Source organism: Rutilus rutilus (assembly GCF_951802725.1).
Source record: "Rutilus rutilus genome assembly, chromosome: 2".
NCBI lineage: Eukaryota > Metazoa > Chordata > Actinopteri > Cypriniformes > Leuciscidae > Rutilus > Rutilus rutilus.
Window position 1 is genome coordinate 17,822,397 of NC_140210.1, and position 13,991 is coordinate 17,836,387.

Below are 13,991 nucleotides of genomic sequence, written 5' to 3' on the forward strand. Positions count from 1 at the left end.
TCTTGTCAGTTATTGGCTGGAACACTGTTTATGTTTCATGGTCCAGGCTGGGCCAGTTTGTGGAGCCTGGGCTGTCTACAGAGATCGCGTTTTTTTAGTGTGTTCAGGGGGTAGGCAGCTAGCGGATAGTGAGGACATGTTTGCTGTATGAGACAAAAACATTTTTGGCCTAAAAATGCGACATCGCTTAGAGCACCTTTAAAGTGACAATGCATAGTTTGTGGCCAAAATACACAGCAGTTTTTCCCAAAAAGCGCATTGATTATATTTATTGTGTTTTAAACAGTCAATCAAATGACCTTCAGCAATTTAAAAAGAAAACAAATGTCCAAAAACAAACTTTTTGCCCGATTACTGCCAATTTAGCTTGTGTTACAGATTAATTAAATTATGTGTGTAGCATATATTGGCATATGACATCATGCTGACAATCATAAACAAAAGCACGTGGGGTCACAGGCGGTGGTCTTCAGAGTGCACCTGAAAAGACGACAATAATGGATGACACTCATGGAGGTTGTTAAGCATAAAGTTATTTATGATCCACATAATGTACTTTAAAAAGACTTGCAGGCAAAGTAAAAAGCATGGGATGAAGTTGCAGTGGCTCTTGGTGCCGATGCTAGGTCATTTAAAAGTGTTTTTGACAACCTTTCCCTGGCCCACGAGCGAACAACTCAACTCAACAAGATAAATAGAATAGACAGATTAATATAGCACACATACAGTATAGACATCTATGATGTGCATGATTTTGTTGAATTTTGTACCTTTTTTCGAGAATTTTCTCATTTACAATACGTATTAAGAACTTTGCTGTTTGTTATTACAGACATTTATGAATTATCTTTAAGATGTTTATGATGGGTAATGTTTGTAAATTAGATGTGTTGTAAAGTTTTTCTCTTTTGCAGAACGCTTTTCATGGAGATGAGTGCTAATATGTAATAAATATGCAGATAATATATAATAATACATATAATTCAGGTATCAATTACCTATCAATATTTATTTATTCCAAAAGATATACAAAATCTGTCAAAGTACTTAGTTGACCACAACCTCAAAAACCTGTACACAATCCAGGAAATGACGACACCATTCGGCAGCACACTGAACAACCAAGCAGCTTTCCTTAGGGATAGCACTACTTTCTCTGCACTAGAAGGTCCTAGAAAAGGTGGCCTAACCAAATCTCAAAATTTCCTTTCCTCCCATTTGGCTAGCGGTGTAATAAAGTGTTTTAAATCTGACACTCAAGAGTTATGACTGAACTAACTATATGTAGGTCATATATAAGAGAAATCTGTGTAATTTGGTTTCACGCAGGATGACTTTAATCATAACATATTTGCTTTCACTTTACTTTCAAGATCACAATACTCTCTCTGTCACCTATCTAATGGTGTTTCATCTTGACTGCTGCATCTAAGAATGTATTATGCATGTGAAGAATATTTTTAAAATAAAATAAAAATTCAGAGAAGTCACAATTCTTAATGTTACCAATTTCTCACTTTCTACCTAATTTATTGTGTGAGGATTTGGATTTTTTTCTTTTTTTACAACAGTTATAATAAAATATTTAAAGCTACTGTATTAAAACTATATAGACCTTGTCAACTGTCAATCTTCGTACTCATCTGTGCAATACCCACTAGGTGGAGACACTGTCTTTTCACAACCCCTCCCCCCTAAAAATCTTTAGTAAAGACTAGAAGATCAATTATTGGAATGATAATGAACAGTCATAAGCCCCCTGAGAACTTCACATTATTTATGAACTGTACTGTCACACAATAATACATAAGTAAACCCATAAAATAACTAACTCCCCATTAAGTAAAGTTACAATGTAACGTTAGTGAAAGTCCACGATTTCAAGTGAGAGTGGAGATTTATGTGTGTGTGTGTGTGTGTGTGTGTGCGCATGGCTATATCAAGGGGAAACAATACTTTGAATTGGCTACCTCTGCTTCAGTTTTAGGGCTCTATTTTAAATTATTTTATTTTAATTGGAAATATCTTGTATGATAGGGTTTATAAAGGAAATGTTTTTTTTTAATGTAAAAAAAAAAAGAAAAAAAAAAAGAGTATTTATTAATCACTTAAGTAACGTTAGCATTGTCAACACCGAGACCTGAGTTCTTATTTCGTTCCCCTCATCCTTGTTGTGAGAATGACAATAAAGTAAAGTCTATAGTCAAAGCCTCCTCCAACTCCACGCCTTTTCACCTAAAAGTGAATCACGCGATTATAACCTGAGTTTAAAGATCCGATCTCTGTTCAACTACTAAATGTGCAAATTACATCCGAAGCAAGCGATATTAACCCGCCAGGTAAGATAACTTATTTTACGCGTTGTGATGTGGGGTTATTTCGGTTGACATCTGAAGCCCATTAGAAATACGTGCAGCTACAAGTTCGCGGATAGTTATGCGGTAAAAGGGAAATGAATAAGCCCATAAACGCTTTTAATGTGCGGACTCATTCATCAGGAAAGCACGGGGTTCAGACTGGCCTGTGAGTTCCGATAGTTTTGATAGAAGGAAGATCTATTCTCTAACTAAAAGTTGTTTCATATATTTCCAGCTTGGGTTAGCTCTTCTGACAAAGGAAGTGCAGAGAGGTGGAGTGTGTTGATATAGCCTACCCAACAGGAAACTAAAGTGTTTTGCTCTGGGAAAGAAAGTAGGCTATCATTGGAAAATATATTAATATAATATTTATCGTAAACGGTCTCGCGCAGATATGCTCACAATGTCAGGCAAACTAATTTATCACAATTGCAGCGCGTGGTGGAGCACAACTCCACGCACATAGGCTACGTCAGTAATGAAACGTCAACACTTAGTTGAAATATAGATTTTAGAATTTCACAGAAATGTTTCTAAAAAAGGGGTAAAGGTTCCGTCTGTTTTCGTATAATCTAAATCCATGGATTCCTTATAAGACATAAGGCAAATCTTCTGTTGTGCCGTTTGTTAAGCTCTGGATTATTGGAAAGATTTTTCTAGCTTATAGATGTTATAAATAGAGATGTTTTAGAGGCAAAACGTCTCGGGTATTTGTCAATAAGAAGGGTCACTGTGGGCAGATGTTGCATTTTAGGTTCTAGCCGGAGTCAAAAGGAAGAGATGCATTCTAAAGATAGACCTACTGACGCCCATCCTCGTTGTTGTATTTTTAATTAGTGTCTGACTATGACCCATCACTAGAACAGAGAAACAACGAGAAAGGAGATGTGCAGCATGTCCCAGCATTTTTCTGTCCTTTTTTGTGCGTCTTGTTAAAGCTGTAATGATTTTCTCCTGTTTCATCCATGTGCGTTGTGAGTAAACAAACAAATTAGTTTGAGCTTGTTTACACATCAGTGCTGGGGATTTAGCTTAAAGTCACCATGAAATCAAAATAGACAATTCCCCTCCCCCAGTGATGTCACTTGATGTCACTTCTCTGACTACATCGGTACGCCAATAGGTGGAGACCAAGCGGCACCCATCCGGGCTCTCTCTTGAATCCAACACGAAAGTACTTAAAGTAACACTAAGTAACTTTTCAACCTTCATAATATATTTCCAAAACGCTTGTGATGGTACATCGACTTAAAATAGGTTGAATGACGCGTCTGCCATAGCCTGATGGGGTTTGTATAGTTTTTAATCGTACTTTTAAACTTCGGGGTTCGGGTAGTAACACCCGCGCACAAAAAGAACTACAAAATTCGACTGCTTTACGGCATAGGCTACCTCACTTCCCCCAACACGTCCTTGCATGCTGTTGGACTTGTAAGTATATTGCTTATACTGTATATCACTCGGACAAGCTTTTTACTCGTTGGTGTGAGCTAAAAAGCACCTGGCGTTCTTGTTGATGGATTAGGAGACATCTTCGGAGGCTAGCTGTGCTTGTTCGATGTCCGACGATTTGCGTTGTGTTTATTCCCCAATCGAACTCGTGTAACTGTCTGTCACACCACGTTCTACCGTCCACAGCATTACTTGATAGACAAAAATAGGACAAGAATGAGCATCAAACAGAAACAATCCGCTTACGGTGTGTTCGAGGCGCACATACAATACAGACTGTGCCGAGTCAGTTAAACAGGGCGCGCGCAGCTCTTAAAGGGGACACACCTTATTGCCACTCATTACAGCTTCTATCCGACTGAACAGGGACCGGTATACAGGGGCATCAGGCTCAGGATCAGTGAGTGAAGAGACTGCTGCGTGAGTGGTATTTACGACAGTAACGTTAAATACAAGTAGTCCACAGCGACTCTTGGGGTCGTTGTTTGACCAAAACGGAAATCCTACATAATGGGGCTTTAAACTACAATTCATCCATGGGCGTCGGAACCATTGTATATGGGTGGGACAAGACCCACCCACTTTTTAAGACCAATGATATTATACCCACTCATTTTAACTGTCTCTAATTCAGCGTATTTGTCTGTTCGCTTTTCAGAGTCAAATCCATTCCACTTGAGGAATTCCCTAATAAATTAAACTCCATTTCCGCTGAATCGCTACATTATATTTCTCAACGAGCCGCAACTGACGAAAGTAACCGCCCGTTGTACCCTTCCAGTCAAATATTGCGTTGCAAACATCAATAACAGCTTTAAGTTGTCATTGCTGGCAAATGACCATAGTATTACGGGGGGGATAATCCACGGATAGTGCATTTAATGCATGACGTGGAGGCAAAGAACCGCCCGACGTGAAGTGGAGTTTAGTTACTTGTTTAATTAAAAGGCACCAGAATACATGAAATGGTATGTACTCCAGTAACATTTTTCTGGGGGAGGACCCACCCACTTTTTTTTTCTCTTCCGACGCCCATAAATTCATCGACTGACCGCTAGAGACATGCTCCAAAAGACAGTCAATCCCATGCTAAAATGCCCAACTTTACAGCAGTAAAAAAATATTTTAACAGCCTGGTACAATCTGTTTAAATTATATTAAGCCTTAAAGTTCTGTATAATTAAGGACGTGGCCTTGAGTGAAAGGTGGATTGCCGCTGCTATCACTACTAGCCGTATGTCTGCTGTCTGTTAGCCGTTTTTTTACTGTCTATAGTGGAGACGAGTATACAGAAATGGTTTACTGAATCTGAAGTAGAAGCTTGACTAGTCCTCACAAAGCCCAGACCTGGACCTCACCGAACACCTTTGAGATTAATTGGAATGCAGACTGCAAGCCAAGGCCCATCACCCAACATCAGTGCCTGACTTTACTGTGTCTGAATGGGAGCAAATCCCAGCTGCCGTGTTCCAACATTGTGGAAAGCCTTCCCAGAAGAGTGGGAGCTGTAGCAGCAAAGGAAGAGAGAACTTCATATCGATGCCAGTGTTTTTAAAATGAAATGTCAAGCATGTGGACACAGTGCTCGGGTGTTCACGTACTTTTAGCTATATGTAGGGTGTTAATCTAATCAATGGGTTTTCAAAAACTGTTCTTTGATCCATCCTCTGCTCTGAGATTTGTTGATTTCTCTCTGTCTCTCTCTGTGAAAAGAGACATTAATAAGTCATAGCAGATGAATTATGGATTGAGGCGAATTCAGCTTGGGAAGTTTATATAAAGGATGGACTGCTGGATTATATCATTGTAATTGTAGAACACATGAACATGAAAAAATATGTGCATGGACAAATATTTGAAGTCTAAATGGCATGTGGGGACATAAAAAAAAAGGTATTATCAAATAGAGATGCACCGATACTAAATCTCTCTGCCGATAACGATAGCTGATTATGTGTTTTTTTTTTGTTTTTTTTTTAGGAAAAAAAATCTCAGAAATGCTGCAAACTATACAGGGAACCATCTCATTAGCTACAAATAATATTATATAATACAAATAATATAAAGAGGTTTTATATTTAACTGCTATTTATTTTCAGATAATTGCACTCAAATAAAAAAATTAAATGTTTGTATACATCTCAGTTAAACATAAGGTAGTTTTTATAAGCACTTGTCTTCATGGCAAATTTATTTTTTAATGATTAAGAGTAAATAAGCTCCTCTAGTGTTTTTTATTTATTTATAGCTAACTAACAAACGGTGAACATCGGATAGCTTTCCTTAGGTAAATGCAATGTTAAGTGACATTATTCTCAAGATGTTTTATTAACATCTTTCTGAAACAGATTGAGTGATTATGAGACATGATATGGATCCTTCATGATATAACTTGAATTAAAGTGAAATAAAAGACTTGCGTTCCGCACTTCCGCTTGAGGCGCTACAGCACGTCACATTTAAGAGCGTTAAAACTCCATTTATTGTTTGACACGTTTTTCCAGTCTATGGTTTTTCCGCACCCTTTTGATTGACAGGATATAATCAACTGTTTTTAAACCGGCAAAAGTGACAATAATAGATTTTATTGGCCAATACATTGGTGCATCTCTACAATCAAATAAAAAATATAGCTCAGAATGCTTCTAAGAATCATAAGTCTGTGATCACAATGCAGTTTAATCTGCCTGTATGTTTTGAGTATTTGAATTTGTCATCCAAATATCTTGAAATGTGCAAAGTTTGAGGTCGGTGCGTATATTTTTAAAAGAAGTCTCTTTCTCACTAAGGCTGCATTTATTTGATTAGAAATACAGTAAAAACAGTAATATTGTGAAATTATTATTTACAATTATTTAAAAAATAATATATATTTTAATATATTTAAGATGCCATTACTCCAGTCTTCAGTGTCTCATGATCTCTAAATGATATTCTAATTTGGTGCTCAAAGTAACATGTTTTATTATTATTATATCATCACCTCTTTATTTCACAATTACAATACTTTTTTTCAGGATTCCTTGATGAATAGAAAGTTAAATAGTAACTTAAAAAATACAACTTTTGTAACTTTATAAATGTCTTTACTGTCACTTTTGATCAATTTAATGAATACGTGCTAAATAAAAGTATTGATTTCTTTTGAACGGTAATGTATTTATTCATTTTTCAGATATGACTTTTTAAGGGATATGTATTTTGTCACCCACATTAACAGGTTACAGCATTCACACTGCATGCATAAGCTTTGTGGCAGTTTAAAGAAAGAATTGACAAAGCAAAAGATGAAAACTTATGAAAACTTTTGATGAAAATGAATTATGATACTGCCCCCCACCCCACCCCACCCCACAGACAGTATCATAACTCAAACTAGCACTGCTCTTCTAGTTTACTGTTAACCCTGTCTCCAGTACCGCTGTCGCTAACACTGGACAGATGTGCAGCCATTATGGTTCATGTTTTCCTCCATGAGAGCTCATGACTAATCTGGCCCAGCAGGGACTGCTCTTTACCATGTTATATACAAAACGATAATGTATGCATCATTAATTGGCGCAACTGCCTGTTTCAGTGCTTGTTGTTTAGATACAGCGTTCATGCTAGTATTTTGGTAAGTTAAAGGGTTAGTTCACCCAAAAATGAAAATTCTGTCAGTAATTACTCACCCTCATGTTGTTCCAACCCCGTAAGACCTTCATTCATCTTCGGAACACAAATTAAGATATTTTTGATGAAATCTGAGAGCAGTCCCACTCCTCCATAGGCTTCTAAGACATTATAACTTGCTGGCCCAGAAAATGTATTAAAGACATCGTTAATATAGTCCAAGTGACTACAGTGGCTCAATCTTAAGTTTATCAAGCGACAAGAATACTTTTTGTGCGCAAAAACAAACAAAAATAACGACTTTATTCCACTTTTCATTTCCTTCTCTCTGGGCCTCGAGTCTTTTCACGTAGTGTTTAAGCGCAGCGCGTCTGTGTTGCACGTCACCACGTATCACACACATGACCAGCGTCGCCCAATAGTGAGCCTACGTGGTGACGATATTAACGATGTCTTTAATACATTTTCTGGGCCAGCAAGTTATAGTGTCTTAGAAGCCTATGGAGGAGTGATCCAGCTCTCAGATTTAAGAAAAAATATCTTAATTTGTGTTCCGAAAATGAACGAAGGTCTTACGAGTTTGGAACAACATGAGGGTGAGTAATTACTGACAGAATTTTCATTTTTGGGTGAACTAACCCTTTAAGGTATTGTTCCCTAAAGTTTCGCTCCCATCTTAGAAGTGGAAAGTGGTTTGTAATGCAGTTTTTACCCCATGCACACATAATTTGCTTGAGTGGTTTTATTCAGTAGGTCACTGCAGCAGTAGTTGACATGTACTTCGTCCTCTGGAGTCAGATTCTCTCTCTCCCTCACACATTCTCTCTCTCTTTCTGATCAATTCAGCAGGCTTTAAGGTGACCTTTGTGAGGGAATGTTGGTGTGTTTGGCCCTCTGCATTTGTTCAGTCATCAAAAAGGTGGTTCAATAAAGCAGACAGTCGCTCAATAGACCCTCTTTGCATTGTATTTCACAGGGTAATCTGGGACTGTGGCTTTCTTTATGAAATATCCTTATGGATTTTTTCCTTGTCAGGTTTTTGTCTAAAAAGAAATCTTTTTTTTTTTCCTTCTCAGAACTGTGGCCTTGTGGTTAGTGCATATTAGTACATAAAAGTGTTGATTTGTCAGTAAGTGCATGTACTCCAAAACATTGAGCTTTGGTTCTCATTGTGAGCAACGTGGGTTCAGATCTGGCTTGTACATAGGGAAGCACAATCAGTCGTTATCATATGGCTAGAAGCTGCGATGAGCTGCATGTTTCAGAGTGAAACATCACCGTGTTCATTTACACGTGAGCAGCTCATGCATGATCAGTTGTTTTCAGTTTCTCAGAGTAACTCCATTCTCAGTGAATGCTGCTCCATGTGAACTCTGTGTCTGCAGTGCTGTGAGTTTGTGTCCCTTTTAATGTGCATTTGGGAACACTATGCACCAACCGTCTTCCCAAACTTGAAATGAGAAACACTTATCAACAACAGAGAAGCTTTCTACCAAAATAAAAGCTCATTGGTATAACGTTTGAAAATAAATTGATTAGTTTTATAATTTTACAGCATTATATTAGTTTAATATTCTTCTTATGATTCTTTCACTTGTTGTTATTATTATTATTATTATTTATAGTCATATTAATAAATAATAACAACATTTTTGGCCAAATTGTGCAGCAAAATCCCTTTATAAATAGGGATTTATAAAGGCAGAAACTGATGTGAAAATGTTCTTATGCCGGCTTAGCCAATCAAAGAGCATGCATACAAACATTTTGGCACTCTCGCACTAATTTAATTAAGTCAGCATAGTTTATGAAAATCTAAAGATAAATAAGCTATCACATTCACAATATGTATTAATATAATTATATGTGCACATGAGCATAACTGCTCTGTGAAAATTGAATCACTAAAATGAATTCATTTGTATTAATGAATTCCTGAAAATAATAATAACAAATGTCTACCACACAATTATAAAAATGTAGCCTAGTTAATGCGCTTGTACACATTGCGCTTGAATTTGAGATGAACTGTGATTTTCAAAGAGGCATGCATTTAGGGATGCTTTTTTGTGCAAATGGACATTTGATCAATTCAGGAACATTTCGTGCATTCACATTTAGGATCATTATACACATCTTTATAAATGAAGCCCCAGGAGGTTTTATTTTATTTTAATTTGCAGTCACTTTTAACAGAAAAATTGCTAAATCGGGCAGTCCTACTCAGTTTCCATTATTATCCACCACCCACTTCTCTTGTTGTGTCATTTCCTGTCCTCTCTTCACATACTGCATCATAAAGGTGGCAAAAAGGCTCCGACACATTGAACTGTTGTGTGACTAAATTGAGGCAGAAAGACCACAAGCAAAAAGAAAACATATGCTCTGTCAAAATGACTTTACATGAAAGCCATTTTCCAGCACCACATCCAGCATATGGCATGTTTTAGAGTTCCTTGTCTCATATTCAACCCTGTTTTACTTACATGTACCTAAGTAAAGGCTCACCGAGTTCAGTAATTCCAGTGTTACGATTTACGAATCATAATATTGTGGTTGGTGTGTTCATTTGTTAATTGCCACGTCTCAGTGGATTGTGGACTGAATCGCAGACAAGGGACAGATGATGAAAGATGGCAGGGAGCTGTCTAAACACACCAGTCCCTGTCAGCGCAGATGGAGGCTGAATGGCAGACTGAAAGAGGAAAGGGATTTTCTTGGCATTAAGATCTTTCTTTTCTTGGCAGAGCTCTCTCTTTGCTGGTTGTGAAGGTCCATGGGCGGAAAATTGGCTTCTCAGACTCACAGATGGTCTAAGGCTCAGTCTGCACACACACACACACACACGCACAGTCCAAAAGTTTTTGGTACACCGTTGAATTTCGCCCCTCCTTTCTCTCTCCTCCCTTGTTTGCCAGTAAATGTTAGTTAGCTTATCTTGTTATCGAGTGGGAATTACGTAAGTGTCTGTCAAAATTACTCCTGTACTGTCATGTAAGACGACCTCGCGCTACAAAATTTTGACCTTCTGAGTATGTTTGGAAAAAGTGCTGACGCTGTCACTGCATTCTGCATGTGAACATATTGAGATGGAGCAGAGCATGAATACACACACACACACACACACACACACACACACACACACACACACACACACACACACACACACACACACACACACACACACACACACACACACACACACACACACACACACGGTGAGCATACGAAAGGCCTTGTGTCAGATTTGTAGATGACACTATGACACTGTTTTTTTTTACACTATTTTTGCACACTTATACTATCTTTATATATATATACAGTACCAGTCAAAAGTTTGGAAACACTACTATTTTTAATGCTTTTGCAAGAAGTCTCTTATGCTCATCAAGCCTGCAGTTAAAAACAAAAAAAAACCAAAAAACCCAGTAATATTATGAAATATTATTACAATTTAAAATAATGGTTCTCTTTTTTAATATATTTTAAAATGTAATTTATTTTTGTGATGCAAAGCTGAATTTTCATCAGCAAGTACTCCAGTCTTTGGTGTCTTATGATCCTTCAGAAATCATTCTAATATGATGATTGATTTGATACTCAGTTATTATCAATGATGGAAACAGTTGTGCTGTTTAATATATTTTTTTGGAATACTTTTTTCAGGATTCATTGATGAGTAAAACGTTAACAGCATTTATTCATAAAAACAGCATTTATTCAAAATAAAAACATTTCTAACAATATAAATTGTTACCATCACCTTTTATCAATTTAACGCATTCTTGTTGAATTAAAGTACTAATTTCTTAAAAAATAAATAGTTATTGTTCCCAAACTTTTGAACGGTAGTGTATATTGTTACAAAAGATTTCTATTCTAAATAAATACAGTTCTTTTTAACTTTTTATTCATCAAATAATCCTGAAAAAAGTATCTCAGGTTATAAAAAAATATTAAGCAGCACAACTGTTTCCAACATTGATCATAAATCATCATATTAGAATGATTTCTGAAGGATCATAAGACACCAAAGACTGGAGTACTTGCTGATGAAAATTCAGCTTTGCATCACAAAAATAAATTACATTTTAAAGTATATTAAAAAAGAGAACCATTATTTTAAATTGTAATAATATTTCATAATATTACTGTTTTTTTTAGTTTTTTTTTAGTTTTTAACTGCAGGCTTGATGAGCATAAGAGACTTCTTTCAAAAGCATTAAAAATAGTAGTGTTTCCAAACTTTTGACTGGTACTGTATATATAACTCACAGCAGAGAGACGTGACGTCCCAGCTGACACTATTATCATGGGGCTAAAGTATAAGTACTTCATATACTTAAGTAACTGATTTAATTTTTTACTCAATTGAAATAGTTTTAGTTAATTTAGATTGCACAGAGTATATATTTCTATGGTCATTGTGATATAAATCTGTCCTTATTAAAATATTTTTGTATGCCTTATTGAGGCAAGTCATTTGGATCAGTCAAGGATGAATGACTACAACTATGGTCATTAATCCTGATGAAGACAAACTTGACTTGAGTGCGAACATGGATGTGATTTATATATTCAGGTATCAACTATAAAATCAGCTTCTGCTGAATTATGTCTTACAGTAATTTAGCAGGTACATTTTTGACCAAACTATTTAGACATTTTCTACATCTGTTACTTTAATGGGACATGTTGTCATTTTTCATGGGACTTATGGCATCAGTTGCAACAACACTCCTGTGGCCTTGTGGGATAGTAAAGTGTTAATCAAATGTGCACTTCGTAGTCTCAGAGAAAAGTAATAGGACATCTGGTTACTTGCTACTGTTTTATGAATACTTTAATTTGGTTTGATATGCTGTTTGATAATAGGGCTGTAACGATTCCTCGAGTAAAGTCGAGTAGGCTACTCGATTGAAAAAAATCCTCGATTGCAATTTATAGTTTGTGTGGCTTATAACGTTCATCTGCACGCAGTGTGCGCCGTTTCACAAGATTCGTAACGCAACTAATTTGTAAATCTACTCCAACACAGGATAATACATAAATATCTTTCTGAAATATATGCGAATTGTTGTTCATCGCGATTTCAAAATAAAAGTTTAACCCTTGCACTGAGTTTGGATGTTTCGATGTGCACATGTTCTTGTTCTAGAAATTACAGCAACTGTTGCATTTCTATCGTATAGAAGTGACCAAATATGAAAGATTAAGTTTACATTTGAATACATTTTTGTTTTTTCAATATTAAACAAGGATTTGATCATGCCTTAGTGTAACCAGGCCGTTGGCGCTCTCTGCTGACATTTTTTTTTAAACGTAATATAGCTACAAGTTATGTTTATATTAGTTTACATCATTTATTTTACATGAAGTATTTTAACAGCGTTGTTCAATAAAACCCATATGATTACTTTGATACTTTATTTGAACAAATAATTATTGCTCGTTATTATGTATTTAGGTAACACTTAACAATAAGGTTCATTAGTTAACATTAGTTTATCCGATTAATCGATGGAATAATCCGTAGAATACTCGATTACTAAAATAATCGATAGCTACAGCCCTATTTGATAATTAGCTTTTGAGCATGTAAGGAATTTTTTCTAGTTATTTTGATTAATGTGCAAGTACATTTATGATACTGCATTAAAATGAACACTTGCGGTGCACCAAATGCAAGTAATATGTGGCCTTTGACAATAAAATATTAAACTGCTCGTAGTATCCTAACATTTTTAATAGTGCTGGGCAATGATTAATCGCGATTAATCGTATCCAAAATAAAGTTTGCGTTTACATAATATGTGTGTACTGTGTATAATTATTTTGTATATATAAATAAACATATGCATGTAGGCCTATATATTTAAGAAATATTTACATGTATGTACTGTATATATCTTTATAATATATATATATATATATACAAATATAAATATTTTATATATAAATAACACATTTTTCTGAAATATATACATGCATATGTGTGTATTTATACAAAATAACTAAACACAGTACAGACACATATGTAAACACAAACTTTTATTTTGGATACGGTTAATCGCTAATTGGATAATTGGATACGGTTAATCGTTGCCCAGCACTAATTTTTAAATGATAATTTATAATAAATTATAACATTATATAACTTTTTTTAGTTAATCTTAGATTAGAATTTTCAGAAATTGTATATATATAAATTTGCTAAATATATATGCTATAAAGAAATGCATAAGAATGGATTTAAATAATCTGCAGCCATACAGACTGAAAGAGCAATAGATAGAGATGAATAGAACAAGTAAGTTGAAGACAGTGAGCAATGGAAATGAGAGCAGAGAAACTGAACTGCTAAATCAGCACTTACCTGACTGTCTCTCCCTCTTTCTCTCTCTTCTCTCTCTCTCACACAGATCATTTGTGCTCAGCGTTGTAGTGCCGCATCAGTGTGTTCAGTGTTTATGCAGGTCAGACCCCAGGTGTTCACAATCTCGTTCTAGCTCTCCTGCATGTGCACGTGTGTTTCCCTCGTGGCCGGTAGAAGAGGGGAAACCTAAATGA

General features: G+C 35.9%; 1 protein-coding gene across 2 annotated transcripts in view; it reads left to right on the plus strand.

Moving 5' to 3' along the window:
* Positions 1 to 2,119: 2,119 nt before the first annotated feature.
* klhl5 (kelch-like family member 5) overlaps positions 2,120 to 13,991 on the plus strand; it is a 75,334-nt gene continuing 63,462 nt past the window's right edge. The window contains exon 1 of one of the 2 annotated variants that reach the window (XM_084401755.1): positions 2,120 to 2,339. The gene's annotated coding sequence lies outside the window, so the exon portion shown is untranslated. The remainder of the gene's footprint in view (positions 2,340 to 13,991) is intronic. The other variant, XM_084401756.1, reaches the window with a different exon arrangement.